Raw genomic sequence first — 27,035 nt, 5'->3', positions numbered from 1 at the left:
TGTAATTGCAAACTCTTTCAAATTAAAATTCTATAGCTGTGAAGTGGTAAACAGCGTCTAGTCGGAAGATCTAGCATACGGGCATAATTTCAATCATAAGATTTTCACTACAGCGCTTTCAGTCGTAACTATTAGAGATAAGTTAAAATGAGTTTAACACACTGATAAGCTGTTCAAGAAGATCTGTTTAGCAGTAAAAGACCTAAAGTCATGCATGAGGGCTTATTTTGTGATTATTCACTGACCGTTGTCTTACGGCATTTTCTTAGAGTATCTTATAATTCCTACTTTTGCTTCCCAGTTATCAACGGGACTGGTTAACCTTAGGCGCGCCTCTGCTACTGATAGCTGACGTCATCGGTAACCGGACACTACTTACAGATGACGTTGTTGTTTTACCGCAGAAGCACATTACGCAGTCTTCCAGTCCTACCGGGTGGTGGTTAAGTACGTGACGTATTGTAAGGCGGTGCACGTCAGAGGACTAATATTAACTTGGGTGAGCTTGTAAGTTATTTCTGTAGAGAAGTAAACTACTTTTTAGATCTTGCGGTTAATATATCGAGTTTGCGCTGACGTCTATCACTTGGACGACCTTCTGCCGTAGTTTGGTTCTGGTGGAATCTTAGGAGGCAGCAGTTAGTTTAGTGAACACACAAGGACGAGAATTGCAATATACGTCATAACCACTCCCTATAGATAGTTGGAAAATGAAGTAAAAAGTTCATTGGTACACGTAAATACGCGGAACTGACAAAAACCTGATGTTCAGAGACAATTACAAAAATGGTTGAAATGGCTCTAAGCACCTAACTAACCTAAGGACATCATACACATCCGTGCTCGAGGCAGGATTCGAAACTGCGACCTTAGCAGCAGCGCGGTTCCGGACTGAAGCGTCTAGAACCGCTCGGCCACAGAGGCCGGCTGAGACAATTATACCATACGCAAGTAGAGGAGACAAGTAAGGGTGCAATTGCATTAATCATTAACTGAACAGTAAAGACCTTAAATCTACATACATACTCCGTAAATCACCGTACAGTGTCTGGAGGACTGCTAGTCATGTCCTTTCCTGCTTCACTCGCAAATAGTGCGAGGAAAAAACTGCTGCCTACTAAAAGAAGCCTCCATACGAGACCTGATTTCTCGCATGGTCCTTAACGCGAAAAGGATACTGGCGGCTGTAAAGTCGTTCTGCTGTATGCCTCAAATGCCGGTTCTCTAAATCTTGCGGAAAGAGCGTCATCTTCCATCGAGGGATTCCCATTTGAGTTTCCGAAGCATCTCCGTAATACTTGCTTGCTGATCCAACCTACCGGTAACAAATCCAACAGCTCATCTGTGTATTGCTCCGTAGTCTTCTTTTAATTCCAAACACTCAAACGATGCTCAAGAATGCATAGCACTAGCGTTCTATACGCCGTCTCCTTTATGGATGAGCTTCACTTTCTCAAAAATTCTCCCAATAAACCGAAGTGGAGCATTCGCCTTCCCTGCTAGTAACCTGACGTGCTCATTCGATTTCATATCAGTCTGCTACGTTATGCCTAGATCTTTAATAGAAGTGACTGAGTCAAGCTGCGCCCTACCAATGCTGTAATCGAACGTTACGGGACTGTTTTTCCTACTCATTTGGATTAATTAGAAATTTAGTCAAAGTTATCTTGTATATTCATACAGTCACTCAACTTCGAAACCTTCCCATGCACGACAGGGTCATCAGCAAGTAGTCCTAATTTGCAGCTCACCATGGCCGTCTGGTCATTTATGTAATAGAAAAGAAAAGCGCCACTTTCACACTCCCCTGGAGCACCCCTGTCGATACCCTTGTCTCTGATGAACACTCGCCTTCGAGGATTACATACTGGGTTCTATTACTTAAGAAAATTATCGAGCCACTAACAGTTTTGGGAAACTAAACCGTATGCTTGGACCCTCGTCAGCAGTCCGCATTGGGGCACCGTGTTTATTGCTTCCTGGAAATCCAAGAATATGGAATCTGCCTGTTGCCCTCCATCCATGGTTTGCACTTTACAGTTCACCATCTGAGAGAAAAGAGTAAGCTGAGTTTCACTGGCGCGACGCTTTCTAAATCAGTGCTAATCTGTGGACAGAAGCTTTCGTTTCTAGAAAATTTATTGTATCCTAACTCAGAATATGGTCAAAAATGTTGCAGTAAAGTGATGTTGAGGATATTGGTGTGTAATTATGCGGGTCAATTGTTCTACATTCCTTATATACTGGAGTAACCTGCGCTTTTTTCCATTCGCTTGGCACTTTTCGCTGGGCGACAGATTACGGTAAATGGAGGCTAATGGGGCAGTACGGCAGAGTACTCTGTGTAAAACCGAATTGGGATTCAATCTGGGTCTGGTGACTGACTTGTTTTCAACTCTTTCAGTTGATTCTCTACGCCACGGACACAATTTCTATATCCTCCACGTGGGACTCTGTATACAAACGACGGTATGATTGTACAATCCGCTTGCGTGAATGATTTCTTAAATGTAAAATTTAAAACCTCAGCTTCTCTTTCGCCGTCTTCTACTGCCACCCCAGATCGGTCGACGAGTGACTGGATCAAGTCCTTCGACCTGCTTATTGATTTTACGTTTGACCAAAATTTTCTCAGGTTCTCGACAAGATATTTCGGGAAAGTATGACGGTGGAAAGTATGTGCTTCGCACATTGTTCTTCTTACAGACATGCACAAATTTATACCAACTTTTGCGTGTCAACACTTGCTCTATTGTCAACCGAGAGTGAAACAATCTATATCCTCAGCATTTTCCTAATTTGATTATTAAACCGCGGAGGGTCCTTTCCATCCTTAATCGACATACTTGGCACATACGTCTCTAGAGCGCGATTTACAATAGTTTCAAACATACATTATCTACGTCCGTGGTAATAGAGCCAAATGATGTCCATTCATTGCCGTAAGTGGGCTGCTAATAGCTGCTTATCTACTTTTTCTGACAAAGACAGTCTCCTGGTCTTCCTGACGGACTTGTTAACTTTAGTTACAATCGTCGGTATGATATCGTGATCACTAATCCCTGTTTCTATAGTGACATTGGGTGATAAGGTCAGGCATGTTTGTAGCGGCAATGTGTAAAAGATTTCCATTGCGTGTAGGTCGTCTAACCCGTTGTTCAAGGCAGTTTTCGGAACACTTCACAAGACTGTGTACGTACTATCTGGAATGAATCCATAGTTCCAGTTCATAATCTCTAGATTAAAGTCGCTTCCAACTGGTATTGCATCATCTGGGTATTTAAGTGCTACTGGCGGTAGCTTTTATTTGAAAGACTGTCACAGCGGAATCGGGTGGCCGTTAAAAACATCCAACAGTTAACTTGATTTCACATAGACCTGTTATACACATAAAAAAAATCACTCTCCAATTTGACCTCAATAAAGACAATACTGTCGCCAGCTTCAATGAACACTCACGGGTATGAAGTAGTATCAAGTAGGCTTACGAAGATCTTCGCACCGTATATAAGTCCTGTACTCAGGCACCTGTACTGTAAGACTTTCAGATACAGTCTGCCTTCTGGCAGATTCAAATATTCGTTAGCGAGACCACTTTATAAAGAGGGAGAGAGAGTTAATGTACACAGCTCTCGGCCAATTTCTTTGGTACCAGCTATTTGGAAAGTTCTTGAGGAAGCAAAATGAAAGGATAGTGGCACTCCCCATTTCACATAATTTGGCTCCAGGAAGGGAGTAAGCGCAGAAAGTACAACTTATTCTTTTGTGTGTGAGGCACTAGCAGCGCTAAATGATAGGTTGAGGGCAGTGGGTTTTTCATTTAATAAAAAAACATTTTTATTATGTGCCCTGTGTAATACTTTCGCGTAAGTTGCAACATTATACAGTTACGGGAAAAGCTCAACATGTAGATAAATTATTTCATACCTAGAAAGTAGGAAATAGGATGTCCTTCAGTGTCAGCAAACGGAGCAGATTTGAAGATGATTTGGGGTCATGTGAACTGGTGGTGGCAGAGGGTTCTGCTCTGGGTCCGTTTTAATATGTTGGTAATTCGTATACTGTCACAATATTTTTCGTGTTCTAGTTTTTCTTTGTCTTTTGTTTTTAAATTTTCTTATCAGTATTCTGCAAACTAAACAGCCGCGCCCCGTGACGGGTAGAAATCAATTATTTGGAAAATTTACGTGTAATCTGTTGCATGCAACTCGTAAAGTTGTGGGCATGTGTCCCGCATGTATGAAGGAACCCGTTTCCCAAAAGCTTGTATAAACAGTTCTTAATTTTTTAGTATCTCAAGTTCGGATTGATTTCAGACAAGCCGGCCGCGGTGGCCGTGCGGTTCTAGACGCTTCAGTCCGGAACCGCGAGACTGCTACGGTCGCAGATTCGAATCCTGCCTCGGGCATGGATGTGTGTGATGTCCTTAGGTTAGTTAGGTTTAAGTAGTTCTAAGTTCTAGGGCACTGATGACCTCAGATGTTAAGTCCCATAGTGCTCAGAGCCATTTGAACCATTTGATTTCAGACAGGAATTCTCAAACTTCTCCTCTGACGGAACACTTTAAGAATCCTGATCCCTCGATAGAACACCTTGTTTATTTTGAAGATTAATAAAATTTTAAAACAAGAGAAAACGTGGTTTTATTCAGTTATTACCTTCATTTTAAATGTAACTAATAACACAGATTTCAAAATAAAAATTTATAAAACAATATCGTCTAAATGTCGGAAACCCCCATGTCATTCACTTCACGTGGAACACTGTTGGAGAATTTTTTTTTTTCGGGGCAGTATGCGACTTAACTTCTGAAGTCATCAGTCGCTTAGAACTTAGAACTAATTAAACCTAACTAACCTAAGGACATCAAGACATCCATGCCCGAGGCAGGATTCGAACCTGCGACCGTAGCAGTCGCTCGGTTCCAGACTCTTGGAGAATTCCTGATACGAGGTATCGAAGAGGCGTGCTGCGGGATTTGTTACCGGTCGGCCCCATACGCACGAGAATCGTACGGCAATTCTCTATGAGCTGAAATTGGAATACCTGGCTGGAAGTCTTCGAACTTTTGGCGAACTGCTATTGACGTCGGAGAACCAGCGTTTGCGACGTACTAGAGAATGGTTTTGTGGGCACCAACGTTCACCTCACCTCAGGACCGTAATGACAAAATCGAGTAGGTCTCGCACAGGGTTATACAGTCATTAATTTTCTCCTCGTTCCATTTGCTAGTGGAAATAGTGAAAGGAATGACTACTGATACAAACTGTCCTCCCCCCCCCCCCCCCCCCCCCCTGGACTGTGTAGTGGCGTACTGATTCTTACGTAGATGTAGACTTGCTGTTTGGGGATTGTCGTTCCGTGACCCCATTCATTCCGCTCGGCGAATCTGACACCAAAGAAATTGTTTTGAAAGTAGGTCACCAGCAACAGGTAGCGAGGAAGAAAGTACACATCGGCTGCACATTACAGCGTATTATGGACACACCATGAGATATCAGTTCTTAACCTACGTTTACAGCTGCCATAAAATTTGTATATTGCCGGCAGTGTTCGGCAACGTTGCGCCGGCACGAATTGCAGCCGCATGTACTAAAAGCGGTCACTATTGTCCGGTATCGTTCATTTCCAGACCTGGTGTGTTCATACGAGGACAACCCTTCGCGAGTGGAAAAGGGTTGGAGGAATCAGATAGTTGTTCCGAAAGTACCCTCCACCACACACCTTTAGGTGGCTTGCGGAATACGATGTAGATGTAGTATAGGATAATATCAAAAGCAGCAGCAGTAAATGGTAGGATTCGTTATGAATAGGAAGGCAGAGCAAAGTGAGATATACCGTGAACGGCTCAGCGACTGGCTTGTTCTGATCAAAATCGACGGAACCCAAACACCGATAACAATAATTCAGGTATACATACCGATATCGCAAGCAGGTGCTCTAGAGATGAAGTGTACGATGATATTGAACTGGTAATTCAGGACGTAAAAGGAGATGAAAATCTAAGCCGTCTTGGGGGATTGGAATCGGATGTAGGAGATATAGTGGAAGAAAGGATTAGGGGAGAATAACGCCTTGGTAATAGGAATGCGAGAGTAGAAAGACTAAGTGAGATCTGCAATGAATTTCCGCTACTAATAGCGAATACTATGTTCGAGAATCACAAGAGGAGGAGGTATACTTGGAAAAGGCTGGGAGATATGGAAAGATTTCGGTTAGATTACATCATGATCAGACAGATACCGTAATCAGATACTGGCTTGTAAAGCGTCGCCAGGAACGATACAGATTCAGATCACAATTTAATAATGAGAAGTAGGCTGAAGTTTAAGTGACTAGTCAGGAAGAGTCAGTGCGCATAAGAGGGATAAAAAAAGCACTAAGAAATGAAGAGAGGCGCGTGAAATTCTCTGAGGTTATAGATACTGTGCTAAGGAATGGCTCAGTAGTCAGGTCAGTTGGAGGTTGGACATCTCCAGAAAGGACAATCACAGAAGTCTGGACAAAGAAGGTAACTGCGAAGGAACCATGAGTAACAGAAGAAATGCTTAAGTTGATCGACGAAAGAAGGAAGTACGAAATGTTCAGAGAAATGAAGGAATACAGAAATACAAGCCCCTTAGGAATGAAATAAATAGAAAGTGCAGGGAAGCTAACGCGAAATGGCTACATGGAAAAGTGAAGAAATCGAATAAAATGCTTATCGGAAGGATTGATTCAGCGAATAGGAAAGTCATCGGTGAAATTAAAATCAAGGGCGATAACATTAAGAGTGCAATGGAAATTGCGCTGTTAGATGCAGAGGAGAGAGCGAATAGGTGGAAAAAGTACAGTGAAAGCCTCAATGGAGGGGAGGACTCGTCTGATGACGTCAGAGAAGAAGAAACAGGAGTCGACAGGGAAGAGATAGAGAATCCACTTTTAGAATGAGAATTTGAAAGAGGTTCGGACGACTTTAGATCAAATAACGCTGAAGGAATATGTAATATACCATCAGAATTTCTAAAATCATTGACTGAATTGGCAACGAACAGAATATTCACGTTGGTGTGTAGAATATGAGTCTGGAGATATACCATTAGACTTTCGGAAACACTCCATCCACATACAATTCGGAAAGTAGCAAGAGCCAACAAGTGCGAGAATTATCCCACTATCAGCTTAACAGCTCATGCATTCAAGTTGCTGATAAGAATAATGTACAGAAGAATGGAAAAGTTGATGTGTTAGACAACGGTAAGTTTGTTTGCATTAAAAGATCGTCTTGATTGTTTCAGGACTTGACTTTTCGCTTCGGTAAGTTGAATGGGATAGAGGTTTAGCTACAGCAGTTTTTTCCCAACCTGGAGGTAATTACCTCCTGAGGGATAAAATGAAATTTTCTGAGGGGTAAAAACTAAATGATTCGGTTCTGTTTCTCACAAAACTAAATTGTGTTCAAAATATCATTACTGTTATCACAATTTTTCAAGACTTTAATACTGTTTAGATAAATTATCAGTAATTACTTTTCTCAATTAGCAGCATTAATACGGTGGAGGGTACAGGCTCCTCACATAGTAAACTCATTACACACACATGTTGCGCTTTGCTCCGTACATCGCCGACGATAAATTTGATTTTTGTAAAAAATACTTTATATCTCGAGAAAATATTCTCTCCAAGCTGTAGATACTACCTGCAATAATCCAGACATTGCTTCATTACTTGCATCGAGACAAACGAATTGACAGAACGACACAGCAGGAACTACATGAGGGCTACTATAGTGGTGCACGCATTATTATTATTATTATTATTATTATTATTATTAGAGTGGTCAAACACAAAGCATTAACAGCCATAAGTCGTCCAATTTCCGTTCATTCAAAAGTGAGGAGTGCAGCAATCAAGTGATTTAGTCAGTAGAGTGCAGACATCTGAATGTTTGATTTTAAATGGGGTTGCAGAGTGCAGGTCAAGCAATTACAACAATAGAGAGGAGTAATGCGGGGGAAGTATGTTGTGTACCCACTGTCTAGCCTCACTGTGGACAGTTAGCTTTCTTATCTGAGGAAGAGTTGTGTGTAGCACTTGCGACGCACCACGAATTCCTTCGTCATTTTCTCTCTCTCTCTCTCTCTCTCTCTCTCTCTCTCTCTCTCTCTCTCTCTCTCTCTCTCGACCTCTCGACTTTCATTCCACAGTTTATTTAGGTTCTAAAGTTGGCGATAGTTTGGGGGAAGGGGAGGGCTGAGGGCCACTAGCTTATGCCCGACTCCACTCAGTGGTAATGGTCTAAGGAAGGTTGGGAACTACCGAACTACAGGGTTCAGCGCTAACTTGTCGCGTCTCGGTTACTGATAGCTGACGTCACAGATTGCGGCCGGTATCGTAACTGCTGTGGTTCGTTTACGATGCCTGTCCTGTTTCTCTTTTCGGCACGTATTTACTCAATAGAATATATGAAGCTTGCTACGAGAGAGCTCGGAAAATTCTGAATGTCAAGAGCATGCAAACCGAAGGTTGAGGGGAATGTGCGAATTTGGGCAGTGTGGTACCGCAGTGAAGTTTCTGGCGCTGTAATACTGCGCGCGCGCTAGCTGCAAAACGCGAAAAGACAGCTACTCTTCCGTGTCCCTTTATTATACTGATACAGGTGTGGTTCGGATTCCATATTAAGCTGTAGGTCCGTTTTCCGCGGTTGGATAACTGGGCCAGGTTAAGACACGCAAGTCGCGAAGTGGCGTCCAGGAGAAAGACTTGTACCAGGCAACACGAGGTGACTGATACAGGTACTGAAGGCTCAGTGTCTGGAGTTTCACTAACAGACGTTGGATTGACTTCATTCTGACAGGTGGAAATGTACGCGGCTGTCTTCAGCTAACTGCCACCATTGTCTCGTGGCAGTACTTCTTTACACTGTGCATCCATGTGAAGTACGTGGCAGAGGGTACTTTTGTTGTACGATATATTAACTTTTTTTTTTTCTCTCGTTCAATTTCCGATGTAACCTGGGATCAGTAAATTTGCTTGTATTCCTCTTTGTGACAAGATAGGCCTAATTCTAGAGGCAGCCGATCTACTGGATATATAGAATGTGATCAAAAGTATCCGGCCACCCCCAAAAACACGCATTTTTCATATTAGGTACATTATGCGGCCACCTACTGTCACGTACTCCATATCAGCGACCTCAATAGCCATTTGACATCGTGGGAGAGCAGAATGGGGCGCTCCACGGAACTCACAGACTTCGAACGTGGTCAGGCAATTGGGTGTCACCTGTGTCATACGTCTGTACGCGTGATTTCAACACTTCTAAACATACCTAGGTCCACTGTTTCCGATGTGATAATGAAGTGGATACGTGAAGGGACTCGTACAACACAAAAGCGTACAAGTCGACCTCGTCTGTTGCTGACAGAGACAGCCGGTAGTTGAAGGAGGTCTTAATGTGTAATAGGCAGACATCTATCCAGACCATCACACAGGAATTCCAAACTGCATCAGGATCCACTGCAAGTACTACGACAGTTAGGCGGGAGGTGAGAAAACTTGGATTTCATGCTCGAGCGGCTGCGCCACACATCACGCCGGTAAATGCCAAACGACGCCTCGCTTGGCGTAAGGAGCGTAAACGTTAGACGATTGAACAATGGAAAAACGTTGTGTGAAGTGACGAATCACGGTACACAATGTGGCGTCCCGATGGCTGGGTTTGAGTATGGCGAATGCCCGGTGAACGTCATCTGCTAGCGTGTGTAGTGCCAACAGTAAAACTCGGAGGTGGTGGTGTTACGGTGTGGTCGTGTTTTTCCTGGAGGGGCCTTGCACCCTTTGTTGTTTTGCATGGCACTATCACAGTACAGGCATACATTGATGATTTAAGCACCTTTTGGTATCCCACTGCTGAAGAGTAATTATGGGTTGATGATTGCATCTTTCAACATGATCGAGCACCTGTTCATAATGCACGACCTGCGGTGGAGTGGTTACACGACAATAACATTCCTGTAATGGACTGGCCAGCACAGAGAATGTTGAACTGAATCCTCAACTTTGAAATGTTTCGGAACGCTGACTTCGTGCCAGGAGCCCGCATCTCGTGGTCGTGCGGTAGCGTTCTCGCTTCCCGCGCCCGTGTTCGATTCCCGGTGGGGTCAGGGATTTTCTCTGCCTCGTGATGGCTGGGTGTTGTGTGTTGTCCTTAGGTTGGTTAGGTTTAAGTAGTTCTAAGTTCTAGGGACTGATGACCATAGATGTTAAGTCCCATAGTGCTCAGAGCCATTTGAACCTCGTGCCAGGATTCACCGGCCGACATCAGTACCTCTCCTCAGTGCAGCACTCCCCGAAGAATGGGCTGCCATTGCCCAAGAAACCTCCCAGCACCTGATTGAACGTATGCCTGCGAGAGTGGAAGCTGTCATTAAGGCTAAGGGTGGGCCAACACATTATTGAATTCCAGCACTGCCGATGGAGGGCTGCACAAACTTTTAAGTCACTTTCAGCCAAGTGTCCGGGTACTTTTGATATAGTTTATACACTAAGTTTTGTCCTTGAAAGTATGAGCTTTACGTTTTCTAAGCAGGACCTCGTGAGATTAACGTCGACTTACCGTCGTCGAGATAAGATTTTTCAATGTTACTCTCACACTCTGCAGTCAATCAAGTCAGTGAACGCTCGCAACGCTCTTCTTTGTCTTATAGTTTCCTGTGATATGGGTCCATGTATTTGGATAGTATTAAAGCTCGAATCGTAGAACAGCCTCGTATGGAGGTTTGTAGACAAGTGATTTCTCAAAATCCTAGCTGTGCTTTCATTTTCTTCAAAAAACTTAGTATGTGTATCGTCGTTCCACTTCGTCACTAAGCACATTATTACTTCAAAGTATTACCATGAGGAACAATCGTATTTATGTCAGCTGAAGTTCTATTGTTTGTATCGTTCTTCTGAGCTTTCTTTCTAAGTGGGGCACCAACTAGTCAGATACGAATATATTGTGCACGATCAGCTGCAGCAATAGTTTCAGTACCATCAATAGCTAAATAATTTCACTTAATATTAACCTATTATTAATTGGATTTGGAATTACGTTGTTTACAATAATTGAGTGACAGTGAAATTTGATACGGGAAGGTTCATAATCAAGGCTTACTACAGGATTTATTTCAGTTGGTTACTATGAGACTGAGGTATTAATTATTTTGTATCGCTTATTTTATGTACTTACTTCTACGTTTCTGTATGTTGGAGAAAACTACGCGACTCCCAGGAGGCGGAGGGGGTGATAGGCCCACGAGCGGATGAGGGAGAAGCCCTAGAAGGCAAGGTATGCAGCGCAGCAGTGGATGGAGCGAACCGCCTGGGAAAGGTTCCGCTGGAGGAGGCACGAATAGCGAGTGAACAGAGCCTTTTTGGGCTGGCTGTCAGAGAGAGAGAGAGAGAGAGAGAGAGAGAGAGAGAGAGAGAGAGAGAGAGAGAGAGAGGTGGGGGGGGGGGGGGGGGAAGTGAAGGAGAGAGCTACTTCCGTCCCTTACCCTCTTCCACTAATCTTTACATTGCTCCTCTATCCCTTCTATCACGGCCCTTGTTTCTTGTTAAAAACATTCAACCATTGCTTCCTCTTCTCTGTTATTAGCTTTTATTTATTTTATTTGCTGCGCCGCCTCCCCCCCCCCCTTTTGCCCTTATTCTTTAAAAGAGTCATTGCCTTCGATGTTACATTTTATATTCTGAAGAGGGCAGAGAAGACAGGAAGCTCCTCCTTCGGACGTTGGTAGGATGGGCTTTAAAAGGTATGTAACTTATCTTTGTTCCTAATCATCGCCTTTGTAATTATTTTCCGTCTGCCAGATTTTTGGGAACATCATATTTTCTTATTTCAGACTTTCTAAACATACACTCCATTACTACGTGTCTGAGGTAAAACTGATTATACATCCTATTTCACAAGATTACGTGTTCTACACGAATGGAGATAAAAACTTGGGACAAATTTTAACTGAAGCATCGAAATGCCAAGTTTTGCGTGGCGCCAGTTGTAAGTTGTCCGTTAATGTGATGGGTGGTAGAGGTCTTCCATGTGCAGGTAGCCGGCGAGTCGTGAAGGTGGTACCATGGCAACGAATGTAAGAGCAGTTTCTTAGAAATGGCATGCGTAAACGATGGAGCGGCGTAAAAGGTGAAGGTATCTCGCCTTGCACCATTAGCCTCTAATGCTGATCTCACGGCACGAGGTTTCTTGTGTGGGTTTGTGACAGATTGTTTATATGACTCCCCTTGCAACAACTTCGGCTGAACTACTTCTGTGCATAACAGCAGTCTATCCACTAATTTCATTAATACACGGGACGCGTTGGGCTGTCATCTGTATGTCTGTCGTGCGCCAGTGGAGGGTGAAAGGTGAGTGATAAGTTTGATCCTATACGTAACTCTAAAAAGTACCCAAGGATTGTACCTGCATGCTTGTAAAAGATGTGGCCTTAAAAATCGGTCGGTTCATTTGAAAATAAAGACTTTATTTCGGTGCTTGCGTGGGGCTCCTTGGTGAAATGTCAGACTGGAGGTACAGACGCTTCGTGTTCGATCTCCGGTAAGTCCTAATAATTTTATGTCACTTAGCAATACTTTCATCTATGACAATGTATGTTAACGTAAAAAATGGCGAGTTGCATCATGTTTGGGCGTACCCCCGTTGGACGGATAAATCAGCTCGAAGGTCGGGGGAATACAATGTCGCACCAACTCCTATAGGATCATGCATACTAAAGCACTGGTAGTCAAACCAACCCCGTGGTGACAGTCTTACCTTTTATACAGCCCTCTGCGTAAGGTGAAATATACCGCGTGTTTTTTACAGTCTTGTGAAATCAGGTGAATCTTTCTGAAATACCCTATAGGCCTATAATTTTTGTCGCCGTAGCTATAATTGTTTCATTAGCTGTGCCAATCCAAATCCATTAGCTTGCTACACTATTCTTGTATTCCTTGGTGGGTACAGGAAATAATTCTATGGCCCTTTTAGCATATTTTGGATTTAAATTTCCTGTATGTTTATTTCAAGGGAAATTGCGTATACTGTTGCCACCATTGCCTAAATCCGAAACTGTTAACTTCCGGTAATTATGTAAGTATTTTATCAATTTTTGCGTCTCTCATATCCAGTTCTTGACTTGATTTACCTGATAGTTTTTGAAGATGCTGATATTTTTATTTTCGTCTTGTTACATTATTAATTCTCTTAAGATCATACTTAATCTCTACATTTTAGGCGCAGCTAATCACGTGAATGATCGTAGTTGCTACGGAATTCGAGCGACTTTATTTTGTCATACAGTGTAGTTTTGGAAAAAGTGTGGTACTTTTTCCAGTTTGTCTAATTTGCGTGGTGTCGGCGGTGCTTTCACTACGTTGTCGCGTTATTGACTGTGATTGAATGTTTCTCGCAATTTGCGATGTTCTCTGATAACAATAACACTAATATGTTTTTGAAGATGAGACTGATTCCCGATGCCACGTTAGAAATTTTTACTGTGATGGGAAGGTCAAAACTTATACATCGCACAGTTTCCAGTTCCTGGCGTCAGTCTAATCACATGGAAGTATGAAAGTTCGTGTCGCGTGGTGTTTCGTTTCTGGTATAAATATCTTGAGAAGTAGCTCAGTGGTCGCTGTACTTGTTCTGATAAACTTTTCCAGGCAGCAGTGCTTGTTTTCTCTTTATGAGGCAAGTGAAACTTTCTGGGTAACCCCGTGCATTTAATGAGACGGTGGTAAAGCAAACGGAGATGTTTGACCTCATAAGACGGCCATTTGCAAGACTACCAGTGTGTTGGGTGTATTCTGAACAACTGTTTAATCGACAACGAATACGAATGCCATTAGCGCTGCGTGGAAGTGCACGGCAGCGTATACTCTGTTGTCGGAATCGACAAACATAAAATTGTTCTGTATGTCCAGCTACATAAGCGACTGGTTATGGTCGGTTCAAAGATAGGAAAATGCTTAGTAGAGCGTTGGAGCATTCAAACAAGTCTTACGGTTGCGGGTTGCTTGTCCTGGTCTATTATACTAAATATATATCTATAATACTAAAATGTAGACGAGAAGTGTTTTTTTATTTGAAATAATTATTTCACCACACGTCTCTTACAGTATTTTTGTCTTGAAAATATGAAAAATACAGGATAGCAGTTCACAATTGATTCAGCTGCGGGAGTAATAGAATAGCGGAACCAATGGTTGAATCTCTGTACACACCATTTAGCCAGTGCCCTAATTGACTCATCATCGCCCAGCCCAAACCGCTATGGATAGAAACTTGAAATTTAGAGAGGGTGTTGATTTCATACGGTAGACATAATTTAGCAAGGAATAGATATTTCGCTCCTAAGGGGGTGAAAAAGAAAATGAAAGTTTGTTGGAAATATGTTGCCATTAAGGCAATTTTGAACCTAGGACAATGGAAATTGCTATTTGGTTTCTTGGTCACAAATCAAAAAACCTGTGCTTCTGCATTTTTAGAAATTGAACCACCAAGGGGGTAAAATAGAGTTAAAAAATTTTAAAATAAATAATTGTTAAAGTTATATATGAAAACTGGTATTTGACATCTCGGTTGGACAAAAAAATACATGTTTCAGTGCGTTAGGAAATTCGTTGTTGGCGGAGGGGGGATGTTAAAATAGGGGATGAAAGGTTTTATGGAAATATTTCATTACGAATGCATTTTTGAAACCAAATCTCTGAAAATTTGTTTTGGGCTTCCCGGTTAGAAATTGCAAGACATGTTTTACTTTTTTTTGGGGGGGGGGGGGGGGGGAAATTCAGCCCAAGAAGGGAGTGAAATGGGTGGTGAAATATTTTATGGTCGTATTTCGTCTTATTAAATTTTTGTGACCTACAACGTAATATGTGTTAGGGGATGAAAGTTTCTATGGAAGCTTAAAAAAATACCAAAACCGCTTTTTGGCCAATGTGTATTCGGAAAAGACCATGCTTCTATTACCTTCACTACTGTGAAAAGCTTAGATGATGTTGCAGTTTGTGAACACCATGAAAATTCGGTTTAAGGAAAACAGAATAAGCTGTGCAGACCATAGCCTATGCAAGCCAAGCGGCCGGTGCTAAGCTAGTTGTAGCTATACGTCATTATGACACCTCTAGCCTAGTATCATAATACGAAACGAATACAGAGGAAGATTTGCCCAAAGTAAAATTTTGCAGCACATGTAGAGCCAACGTTAAGCTGAGTAACGAGAAGCTCACATGAACTCTGAACAATTGCCGTTTTCTGAATACTGTCACCATTCCTCCCCATGTCATCACATTCGTTGGCTTCACAGTCTTCTTCCAGTTTACACTAAATCTTAAGTCTCATATCGTTCTGGCACCGCAGCCTACGTTCCAAATAGTAATACAGTACTGAAGTAAGAGAGACGCTCGCACTGAGACCAACGTGTATGGCAGCGAGACCATTTGTGTTAGTTCGTACATTTTCCAGAAGAGGCGCTACCACTGCCCCCATATAGTTTCCAACTTTCCTTCCTAATGGTCCTCTACTGAAGTTCTGCCAGTTCTGTCGTCTACGAAACAAATATTGCTAGCGATCAGGAACAGCTTCGTCACTGTGTGTCCCCTCTCTTCCGGCAGTCGTCAATTTTTGTCGTATCAAAGAGGTTAGGTTAGAATTTAATCAAGAACGTAACATTTCACCTTTTTTGAGCGAGATGGATGTCACGACGCCTCCGTGCGTGGAAATAAGTGCAGCGTTGCGGCTTTTGCTACTAATAAGACGCCGAATGCATGTGAATGAGCTGTATGTATCTCGAAAAGAAAGTGGCGAGTACTGTACGCATTTTCCTCATTTGTTGAAATAACCAGACAAGTTTTAGGAACGTATCAGATGAAGAGAGAAACATTCTATTACATACTCGTGATGATTAGTGGTGGCACTTAAAAGCGAGATTACAAACACTCTGCACAACTTCAGATAAAATCAGCAAAACAGCCATATCTCAACTAATCTTCAGTGAATCATTAAGCATATGTGTGAAAGACAAACAAATTTTTAAAATGAGATACTCTTGACATAGAACACTGATATGTGAAACACATACAGCACATTTTCAGATCATCTCATATATTAGAATCACTAACTTACCGGGATAAAAACACCAGTAAGATTCTTAGACAACTAATGTCCATCTGCCACAACCCAAAAAAGTTCCCCCACAAGTAACTTCAAGCATAAAATACGCCACCCTTCCCACTTGAGCAAATTATTTGTTGAGATTGTAATTTACGCCTAAAATTTCTCATAAAGATTTTGCCTATTTTTGGTGTCCAGAAAAGCTGCGATTTCAGTGCCTAGATTCCGAGCCATAGCAGACTAGTATTATTCATCCTCAGGAAGCCACATACTCCTTTCTTGGACTTACCGTAAAAATTTCTCACAGTCCTTGTTTCGTGTCTGAGAACGTCGGCCAATTTGACCGAAGAAAAGAAACTAATGTGAATTTCACTGTTTGTTGTCCGAAGTTTGTGCGTTTGGACATCATCTGCATTTTGAAGGCTCACGTACTGCCGTACTGGTACGAAAGTATGGGCCGTTTTCGGCCGAAGCCGGTTTTCGCGGAATACACCGCTTCGGTAACATTGTGTCTGCAGCCAAACTGCTATAGAAATAGAGATCATCAGGAATGACCTGTCAGTTACTTAGAAAAATGCGGTGTGCAGTAGAATTAGTTGTTCCACTATTTCGAATTAGATTTGTATAGCTTCCTGCAAAGTCTGTGCCTTGGAAAAAGGAATAGTCACTGTTCTCCATAATAATTATGAAGATAATTAAAACAGTACCGTCATTCAGTGACTGCCGACTAACGTATATTCGTGGAGCCCACCTCTACAAGAAAAATATTTCCATTTGTAGACCTCAAACATGTTCTGGCGCAGCTGCCTTATTTTTTATGGGTAGGCAGTACAGTGATTCTAATTTACGTGTGAAAGTTATAGGTGACACGAAAACAAACGTATTCCAGCTTAAAAACTTTGTTGAACTTATCAAATCTCTGACAGTTACAACATTTAAGGAGCTGTTTGGGAGTCCTCAGAATTTTGGATGCTTCAACATGTCATCTGCAGCTAAGTCGCATTTTGGTACACAGTGCTTCTGAATTATTGTTGGCAGCCTCTAAAAGGTGGATAAGAATGAGATTTATCCCGAAGTAAAATGCACGTGGATTAACACAGTGAATTGAATAAACAGAAGATCCGAAACTTTGAGAATTCTGTTGGCTGAGTTATCCATGTGCGAGAGGTCACTCTTGCGTTACGTCAGGAGATACGGAAAATACAAAGGGTGTTCAAAAAGTTTTGCACCCTCTGTAATTTTTTTATTTTTTGCAGGAGGAGAATGAAATTTTTTGTGAACATACTTGGAACATTTAGCTATACGAGGTGCATTCAAGTTCTAAGGCCTCCGATTTCTTTTTCTAATTAACTACTCACCCGAAATCGATGAAACTGGCGTTAATTCTCGACGTAATCGCCCTGCAGACAAACACATTTTTCACAACGCTGACGCCATGATTCCATGGCAGCGGCGAAGGCTTCTTTAGGAGTCTGTTTTGACCACTGGAAAATTGCTGAGGCAATAGCAGCATGGCTGGTGAATGTGCGGCCACGGAGAGTGCCTTTCATTGTTGGAAAAAGCCAAAAGTCTCTAAGAGCCAGGTCAGGTGACTAGGGAGCATGAGGAATCACTTCTAAGTTGTTATCACGAACAAACTGTTGAGTAACGTTAGCTCGATGTGCGGGTGCGTTGTCTTGGTGAAACAGCACACGCGCAGCCCTTCCCGGACGTTTTTGTTGCAGTGTAAGAAGGAATTTGTTCTTCAAAACAGTTTCGTAGGATGCACCTGTTACCGTAGTGCCCTTTGGAACGCAATGGGTAAGGATTGCCCCCTCGCTGCCCCAGAACATGGACACCATCATTTTTTCAGCACTGGCGGTTACCCGAAATTTTTTTGGTGGCGGTAAATCTGTGTGCTTGCATTGAGCTGACTGGCGCTTTGTTTCTGGATTGAAAAATGGCATCCACGTCTCATCCATTGTCACAACCGACGAAAAGAAAGTCCCATTCATGCTGTCGTTGCGCGTCAATATTGCTTGCAACATGCCACACGGGCAGCCATGTGGTCGTCCGTCAGCATTCGTGGCACCCACCTGGATGACACTTTTCGCATTTTCTGGTCGTCATGCAGGATTGTGTGCACAGAACCTACAGAAATGCCAACTCTGGAGGCGATCTGTTCAATAGTCATTCGGCGATCCCCCAAAACAATTCTCTCCACTTTCTCGATCATGTCATCAGACCGGCTTGTGCGAGCCCGAGGTTGTTTCGGTTTGGTATCACACGATGTTCTGCCTTCATTAAACTGTCGCACCCACGAACGCACTTTCGACACATCTGTAACTCCATCACGACATGTCTCCTTCAACTGTCGATGAATTTCAATTGGTTTCACACCACGTAAATTCAGAAAATGAATGATTGCACGCTGTTCAAGTAAGGAAAACGACGCCATTTTAAGTATTTAAAACAGTTCCCATTCTCGCCGCTGGCGGTAAAATTCCATCTGCCGTACGGTGCTGCCATCTCTGGGACGTATTGAGAATGAACGCGGCCTCATTTTAAAACAATGCCCATGTTTCTATCTCTTTCCAGTCCGGCGAGAAAAAAAAAAAAAAAAACGGAGGCCTTAGAACTTCAATGCACCTACTCAATGCAGCCTCCACCAGCTGTGACGCATCTGGCCCAACGTTCTTTCCATGATGTAAATGCACTCAGGTAAAGTTCTGGAGATTGACTTTCACACCATCGCTTGACACAGGAAATAAGGTCTTTCTCACTATCAAATGTTTTCCGCGCAGGTGGGTCTTCAGACGACCAAAGAGGTAAAAATCAGACGGCGCCAAGTCCGGACTGTAGGGAGGATGGGGAACAATTTTCCAACCCATTTCCTCCTGCGTCATAACGGCTGTATGGGGTTTGGCTTTGTCATGGTCTAGTCTGATGATACCACACTACCCAGTGACAAACGAGTTACTTCAGCACGCTGTCGTGTGGTCACACATGTCATTTTGGATGATTTGATCAGCGGTCTCCTTATTCGCATCAATCACTGCCGTCGATGGCCTACCGCATTGTGGATTGTCCAGTAGAGAGCAATCACCTTTAAAACTCTGCAACCACCGCTGGCTACTGCTGCGATCTACTTCCTGTGAATCGATGTGGCAGAGTCATCGTCGGTCTTGAAGAGGAACTCCATCACCGACCGTTGTCGCAACCTGACATCTACTTCACGATCCATTATGGCTCACCTGTAAATAAAAGAAAATGCTTTCAGATACCAGTTTATAGCTAAATGTTCCAAGTATGTTCACAAAAATTTCATTCTCCTCCTGCAAAAAATAAAAAAATTAGAAGACTGTGCAAAACTTTTTGAACGCCCTTTGTATTAATCACTTTTTGGTTGTATTTTCCGTTGTTAGTTCGTAATCACTTAGTCTTACGTCGATAAACATATTGCAAACTGGACTAATTGTAAGGAAGCGGATTCTCGTTCTTGAGAAGCCAGGATTAAGTCTTCCTGTGACGGCAGTCCTTGTTTAGGCTTAATTTGATTCCCCAAATTTAAAAAGGGACGATTCCATCACGTAAGTCGCCTCCATTTAGCTAGGACATCTTTCATATATCTCAACTATCTCTTTTTACTCTGAAGACTTAGATATCAAGAGGACACTGAACCATATCGAAGAAGCAAAACGTCAACTGTTAGGATCGTCGGGATGACGGTTCTACAATAGGCGGGCGTTTTTTAAGTCGTATAAAAGAGTTGTTATGAAACGCTCGAAGGAAACAACCTATGCAGTGAATATCGTAGAAATATGTTAGGTGTGAGCAGCAGTTCAAGAAATCATTGCGATCTGCAGTATCCGGAGGCAAGCACTAGAAAGAGGCCTGGCATTGAAGAAATACAAGACCGAAAAGAGAACGCTTGGTTAATGTCATAGCGAGAGATACCCTTACTAAATGTGCAGTGTAATTAGAGGACATTTAACAGGCAGTCAAAGTACAGTTGTGGTTCTGTCTTAAAAGTTTTGTAATTGTGGGCTTCCGTGGCACAGGTAGACAGAATTTCGCGTGTCCAAGTACCAACGGGACGTAGCTGCAACTACTTCTTCTGTCCACCCGAAGCTGACGACGGAATTCAGACCCACCGACGTAGGAAAAACAATGGTAAAATTAACATTTTGTATGCGCGATAAGGCAGCGGAAGTTATAAGCTCTTCGTAGCCCCTAAATTGATGATAGTATAATAGACGTTTAAGCATTCTGAACAGACAAGTACACGGTTTTCACAATTTACAAGAAACGAAATCAGTATCTTACAACTGCATTCTTTCTTTGCTTTGAATCGACATGATACTTGAATAGGCGACTTCTGTTTCGTTTTTCTCTTCTCAAATCATAGCGACAATCTACAAAGTTCATAATGGGGCGGTGCTGCCTTACATATTTCCGTTCAGTATGCATTAGGCCTATGTGGTGCTGAAAATATGACAATCGCGCGCGTTGTGTGTGTGTGTGTGTGTGTGTGTGTGTGTGTGTGTGTGTGTGGGCGGGCGGGCGCGTCCTGCTCGTTTGGTTTTAGTCATAATGTGGCCTGTTCTTTTTTGCAGCCAAGTGGCATTCATTACAGGGACAGGAAATACCTTTCTCCGGCGTACCAGACGTGGCTCTCTGCAGTGTATGTAGTGACAGTCGCGAACCAGTCCATGAGCTGTGGTGTAGGTCTCTTATCAAGTATAGTCCATGAGCTGTCGTGTAGATCTTTAAGTATCCGCGGCTCTGTCATCGTAAGACGTCGTTGCATTGCGTTGGTTAAACTCTTTCCTGAACCTTGACATTTCGAGTGCTGCGTCAGCGTGTGTAGCGTTTTATTGTGTGTGTGTGTGTGTGTGTGTGTGTGTGTGTGTGAGCGCGCGCGCCGGCAACGCACGTATGTGCACACTTTTAAATGGAGAGGCTGAGGTACAACACTTAAATGCATTGTACTATTTGCTAAAGAATTAAACGACTGAATTTGGAATTAGTATGACTGCAAGCATGTAGTCCTTTGTGACGTGTGCATAGACAGTGGTATTGTTTGTGGAAGGATCTCACCATTATTTCAGAAAGGAAATATCCTGATTTATTTATCGCGTGGCATACATTTTTTTGAATCACGAGTGTTGTTGTACATGTACAAAGATTACAAAACTATTGCATATCGACGTCAGTACAGCTCTCCAGTATAATACAAATGAAAATAGTTACAGGTGAATATAAAAGTATCTTATTTAGGTTATCACTCAACTCGTCACTGTCAAGAAATCTTCGAAAGCGCCTTGTAGCCAAGCGCAGGACTTGGTGATACAACACAAGCAACTGTCTGTCGTTGAGCACCACAGGAACAACAAGGTTGTGAAGAATTTCCTTACTTCTGACGAACGTTTCTGCACCTTCCATGGCGCGTTCGGATGAGATCCTGAGTAGTCCAAATTGCCCGAGGCTGGTCAGATCCAGTGTGTTTCTAGTGGACGCAAGGCAGTTGCAGACATCGTGGAGAGCAGTTTTGTTCCCAACAGCATTTCCGTTCATAGATGGCATTGAATTCATCTTCAACAAGAATCCCGGCGGTGATAGGAGTTGTATGTCTTCAACTCGGCAGAGAATACGTTATCCAATACTGGAACGCCGCAAAACCTCAACGATCTAGCTAAAGTGAATTAGTCAGAAGACGTGTACTCAAACCTTTCCTTTCAGGAGGTCCAAGCTGTATAAACTTTGGATCTATTATCAAGATCAGTATAGGAGCTATAAGTATTCTGGCTGCTATTGTGCGACGTAAACGTATTCAGATTCTTACTCTGTGTATTAATAAGTAAGCACCCAGTCTTCAGGCCACGAGTGGCCTACCGGTACCATCCGACCGCCGTGTCTTCGTTAGGATGGTATTCTTGACCGAATCGGTCGAGTGGCTCCTCAGTTGGCATCACGAGGCTGAGTGCACCCCGAAAAATGCCAACAGCGCATGGCGGCCTGGATGTTCACCCATCCAAGTGCCGACCACGCCCGACAGCGCTTAACTTCGGTGATCTCACGGGAACCGGTGTATCCACTGCTGCAAGGCCGTTGACGTGTATTAATAAGTGATAAGGTTCATTCTTTAGGTATGTGTTAGGGGACTCGTCGTTAAGTGCCAGACAATGGATCCAAAAATCTGGTATGCGATGTCTTTTGTCTTGGGATTTTTGTGTTTTTTATCATTAACTTCGCCTCGACCAATGTTTGTTAATATGAAACATGCTGAGATGCGCCGTGGTTCGCTGTCCTCTTTAAGCTGTAGGTGTCCTCATAACTAGCTTGGTATGTCAGATCAAAATGTCAGCGGAAGGCACGTACCGTACTACTCTACCTCATTCACTATGGTGTTCATACCAACATCAAGCAGAGAAGGAAGAGACCCCCGCCTAATATTTCGATGATTTTTTTTCCTCTTTCAGATATTTTAGTGCCTGAAGGCCAGTGTGATATACTCATTGATTTATTCTAGTTACTAAAGTTTCAGGTTTATACACTGAGGTGACAGTAGTAATGAGATACCTCCTTATATCGTGTCAAACCACCTTTTTCCCGCCACATTGCAGCACTTCTACGTGACATGGACTTAGAAAGTCGTTGGAAGTCCCCTGCAGAAATATTGAGTCATTCTGCCTCTACAGCCGTCCATAACTGCGAAAGTGTTCCCGATGCACGCTTTTTTGCACGAACTGACCTCTCGATTACGTCCCATAAATGTTCTATGAAATTCACGTCAGCCGATGTAGGTGGCCAAATAATTCACTCGAATTGTCGGAATAGTCCTCAAACCAATTCTTGTTGGGTGACGTGGTGCATTGTCACCCATAAAAATTTTAATGTTGCTTGGGAACGTGAAATCCTTGAAAGGCTGCAAATGGTCTCAAAGTAGCCGAACATAACCACTTCCAGTCAATGACCGGTTCTGTTGGACTAGAGGACGTAGTCCACCTCATGTAAGTACAGCCCACACCATTATAGAGCCACTGCCAGCTCGTACAGTGCCTTGGTGACAACTTGGGTAAATGGCTTTTTGGGTCTGCGGTACACTCGAACTCTACTATCAGCTCTTACCAACTGAAACTGGGACTGACCAGACTACGTTTTCCAGTTGTCGAGGGTGCAGTCCAGGAGCCCTATTCTATATCTGTCCGACATTTTGCCGATCGGTTCGGTACGCGAGCACACGGAACGGTCTTGTTTTCGAAACAGAGCCCCAACATTAGTCAGTAAGCATTTCGAAAGCGATGCCGAACGGTTGTAGCGAACCGAAACGCTGTTGTCAGTGCTCCTCGTGCCAACCAATGAAAAGCAATATGCCTCAGGTCCACGCTTGCGCACTGCAGCACCACAGCGGCACGAACTCGAAGCAGCTAGCAGTCGATGCAGGCATGCCATTCGTCACATTACGGGAAAGTGTGGTTTGAGTACGTAATACTGTTCAAATTTCGCTGACCAGGGGTTTCCATGAATGCAAGATAACGATAGAATATTGACCGTGTTCTGGAAACTGTCGTAAATGTCACATTGTCATTTTATTCTCATTCACGTCGACGTCTTATTTTGGATTTTACGTTTCGGAGTATGAGCTAGGAATGGAGTACCACATTGTACAAATATAGCTATAAAAACACCCGAAAAATTTGTATTTTTTGGTTTCTGTCGTTCCTTAGTTGCTTCAAAATTCGTGGAGGTGCCTTCCGTAAATACAACTAACAGAAGGCAGTTTGTTTATTGACATACGCGTTTCGCATCCTTTACTCGTGATGATGCTTCACAAATAAAAGAAGCGAATCGCGTATAGGAATAAACTGCCTTCAGTCAGTCATGGAACACATCTCCACGAACCCGAAAATATTGTTTAAGAGAGTGTCCAAGAATAAGAAGATGCATAGAATGTAGTTTAGCTCGCTCCTAGAGAGCCAAATGATGGAAGTGGCCTACCTCCCTATATGATACATCAACGATTTGGTTCATACAAACAAAGTTTAAAAAAATCGCCTTTTTGAGAGCGTGTGGCGAGAGCAGTTATAGAAGCTCATTGTAGTTTATAGCATGTATCTGACGAATCAAAATGTTTCATGTATGGTGGTATAGTCTGAAAGACTTGTGGCTTGATCCATTCATCTCTGCCTGTTGTTAAGGACTCGATTGCAGACAAATATTTGTGACAAGCTAGAGTATAAAGACGATTGCTGCTAGTTTCATTTGCAGTAATTTACGTTTTACTCTTAGATTCCCAGCTAACACTCAAGTAATATATGTAAGCAGAACCAGTGTCATGATATATAATGATCTTTAAACTCTTAATTACATAAAAGTAAGTTATTTTGAGAGAATATTGACCGAAAGAGTTTTGTAAATATTCACAGTAACAACCTAACCATATTTCTAACGCGTCATGTGGCCATTATTTGGTAACACAGTCACTAAATCCCAAGCTGAAACCGCTCAATATGTTTAAAGTAACCAATTGTAGGTGTAAATAAACCACAGCTAACCGAACGACAGGGCCCTATAAATAACCGAAAATGACCTCACTATCGAGACTAACCTACTGCACCGATCTTTATGAAGGATATATAATAGGGCCCAGAAGTGACACTGCAGGCGATGTCGTGCTGTTAGCAAAGGCGTTTGCGTCGGTTGTCTGCTGCCGTAGCCGCACTGCCCTAACGGATACATTCGTTGTACATCCCATGTTGGTTTCTGGGGTCATTTCACGCAGTGTTGCTTGTCTGTTAGCACTGACAACTCTACGCAAACGCTGCTACTCTCGTTCTTTAAGTAAAGGCCGTCGGCTATTGTATTGTCGACGGACGGTGAGAGGTAATGCCTGAAATTTGGTATTCTCGGTAGACGCTTGACTCAGTGAATCTAGGAATACTGAAATTCCCAACGATTTTCGAAATGGAATGTCCCATGTGTCCAGCTCCAGCTGCCATTCCACATTCAAAGTCTGTTGATTCTCATCGTGCGGCCATAATATCGTCAGAAACCTTTTCGCCCGAGTACAAATGTCGGGTCCGCCAATCCACTGCCCTTCTATACTTGGTGTACGCGAGACTACTGCCACCTGTATATGTGCATAACGATCGATTTCCCATCAGCGTTGTCACCTCATTATATTATGTAGTGGCATTAACGACGGGAGCTATTGAAACAGCGAAGGTGGTTTCAAGTGACTCGATACAGTTCATTTCGTGTACAGTTTTTGGTAAGTGTTGTAAAAAAGAACCTTTGAGGCGGAAATGCGTATACGACAATCAATGTAGAAACAAAGTGTTAAGAGTTCCGCGGAATGAGTGTGAAAACCCAGAAAAATGTTAGTTTAGAATGGAAAGGTAAGAAACCTTCATATTTTGCTCATATCCTTGGCTGGCTGCTTGATGCTACTCTTTCGGTAAGTAGAATAAAATAATTTAATCCCCAGATCAAATTGATTTTGTTTGGTAGCGCGTGTCAGCTATTGCAAAATACATATAGGGCTTTTGGGTAACGATATCGGGAATCGAACTTGATTCCTCCTGACGCCCAGTGCAATTATTCTTTCGTTTCACCCAATCCTTCCAGATATGTTGGATTCGATTCACGTCAAAGTGAAGCTCACCTTGACTGAGTGACTCTTTATCGCAGCTTCGCCGAACCTCTTACCGCCTTTCTCGGAATATCAGCGGCAGGATTTTACTAGAAGACTGACAGTGAGTCATGTTCGCGGTAGCGGGGAATATCTTATCTCGCCAGCAGATGCAGCTAATCGTCCACTAGAGGGACACTGGCAACCATATTCTGTTCTTCGGGCATGATCAAATGCTCTTCATGTAGCAATTCGATCCCTTATAGCTAAATTCAGGCAGCCTCTGTGTTACTCACGCTTTCTGTCACCTCCCTTCGCACAGATAATACGCATTGGCCCAACACATTGGGGCGGATTTCCCCGTGGCCTGTAGTCAGTTCAGGAAGAGTCTTATCTATCAAGAGCTACGCGGTTCACTGGTCCCGCAACTCGTGATCGGTGGTTTCACAACCAGTGGGGCGCAGTAATATGTATTTAAAAGCGCGCCACGGGTTGTCTCTGGTCTTTCTTTTCGTGGCGGACAATCGCGTGCCATACGTTCGAATGTTTCGTGAAGTCCTACCTATCGCCAGCACTTCAACACTTTCTTGACAGTTTCGTTAGACAAGAGTGGTTCTCTCAGCTTCAGGTATGTGTTTGACTATGGTGGTAGAGTCGTTAATTAGCTTGGGTTGCCTTTTTCGACACTAGTTCTAACATCGATGTAATGTATTTTCTAAACTGAAAGTCCTCGAGTAATTTGATCCAAACTTCGTGCTTGCTGCCGTTGGTGGGCGGTTACCCTCACAGAGTGAAACAGGGACTTCTGGGAACAAGCCCTTGGTTTGCTGCCTTACCACTTGGAGCGCTGAGAGTTTATCGGGCCATCATCTCGCTTTCTTATTGGCTGAATTTTAGTCTTCCATGTCTTTTTTTTTTTTTTTTTTTTTGTTTCATGGTTAACAGAAATTGGTTTCATTCCAGTGTGCATCTGATTACGACTTTTCGTGTGCCTTGCACTCTTGCGTTGTAGGATGTTGAGCGTATTGTGTTCTTCTTGCCTCCGTACTGTCGGATGGGAATGATTCCATTCATATGAAACAGAAGCTGCTTTCTTTGCATGGTGTTCTGCGAACTTCATGTGTATCTGTTATTGCTTACGAATTTAAGTGCCCGCATCTCGTGGTCGTGCGGTAGCGTTCTCGCTCCCCGCGCCCGGGTTCCTGGGTTCGATTCCCGGCGGGATCAGGGATTTTCTCTGCCTAGTGATGGCTGGGTGTTGTGTGTTGTGCTTAGGTTAGTTAGGTTTAA

General features: G+C 43.0%; 1 protein-coding gene across 2 annotated transcripts in view; it reads left to right on the top strand.

The window, feature by feature from the left end:
- The window catches only part of LOC126267040 (uncharacterized), a 162,258-nt gene that overhangs the window by 23,136 nt on the left and 112,087 nt on the right, over positions 1–27,035 (top strand). Inside the window, exon 1 of one of the 2 annotated variants that reach the window (XM_049971849.1) lies at positions 26,261–26,373. The exons of the other annotated variant lie outside the window; for it this stretch is intronic. The gene's annotated coding sequence lies outside the window, so the exon portion shown is untranslated. Of the gene's footprint in view, positions 1–26,260; positions 26,374–27,035 lie in introns of those variants that run through there. 2 annotated transcript variants of the gene reach the window in all.

Source organism: Schistocerca gregaria, chromosome 4 (genome assembly GCF_023897955.1).
Source record: "Schistocerca gregaria isolate iqSchGreg1 chromosome 4, iqSchGreg1.2, whole genome shotgun sequence".
Classification (NCBI taxonomy): Eukaryota; Metazoa; Arthropoda; class Insecta; order Orthoptera; family Acrididae; genus Schistocerca; species Schistocerca gregaria.
This window is presented reverse-complemented; position numbering and strand designations above follow the sequence as displayed.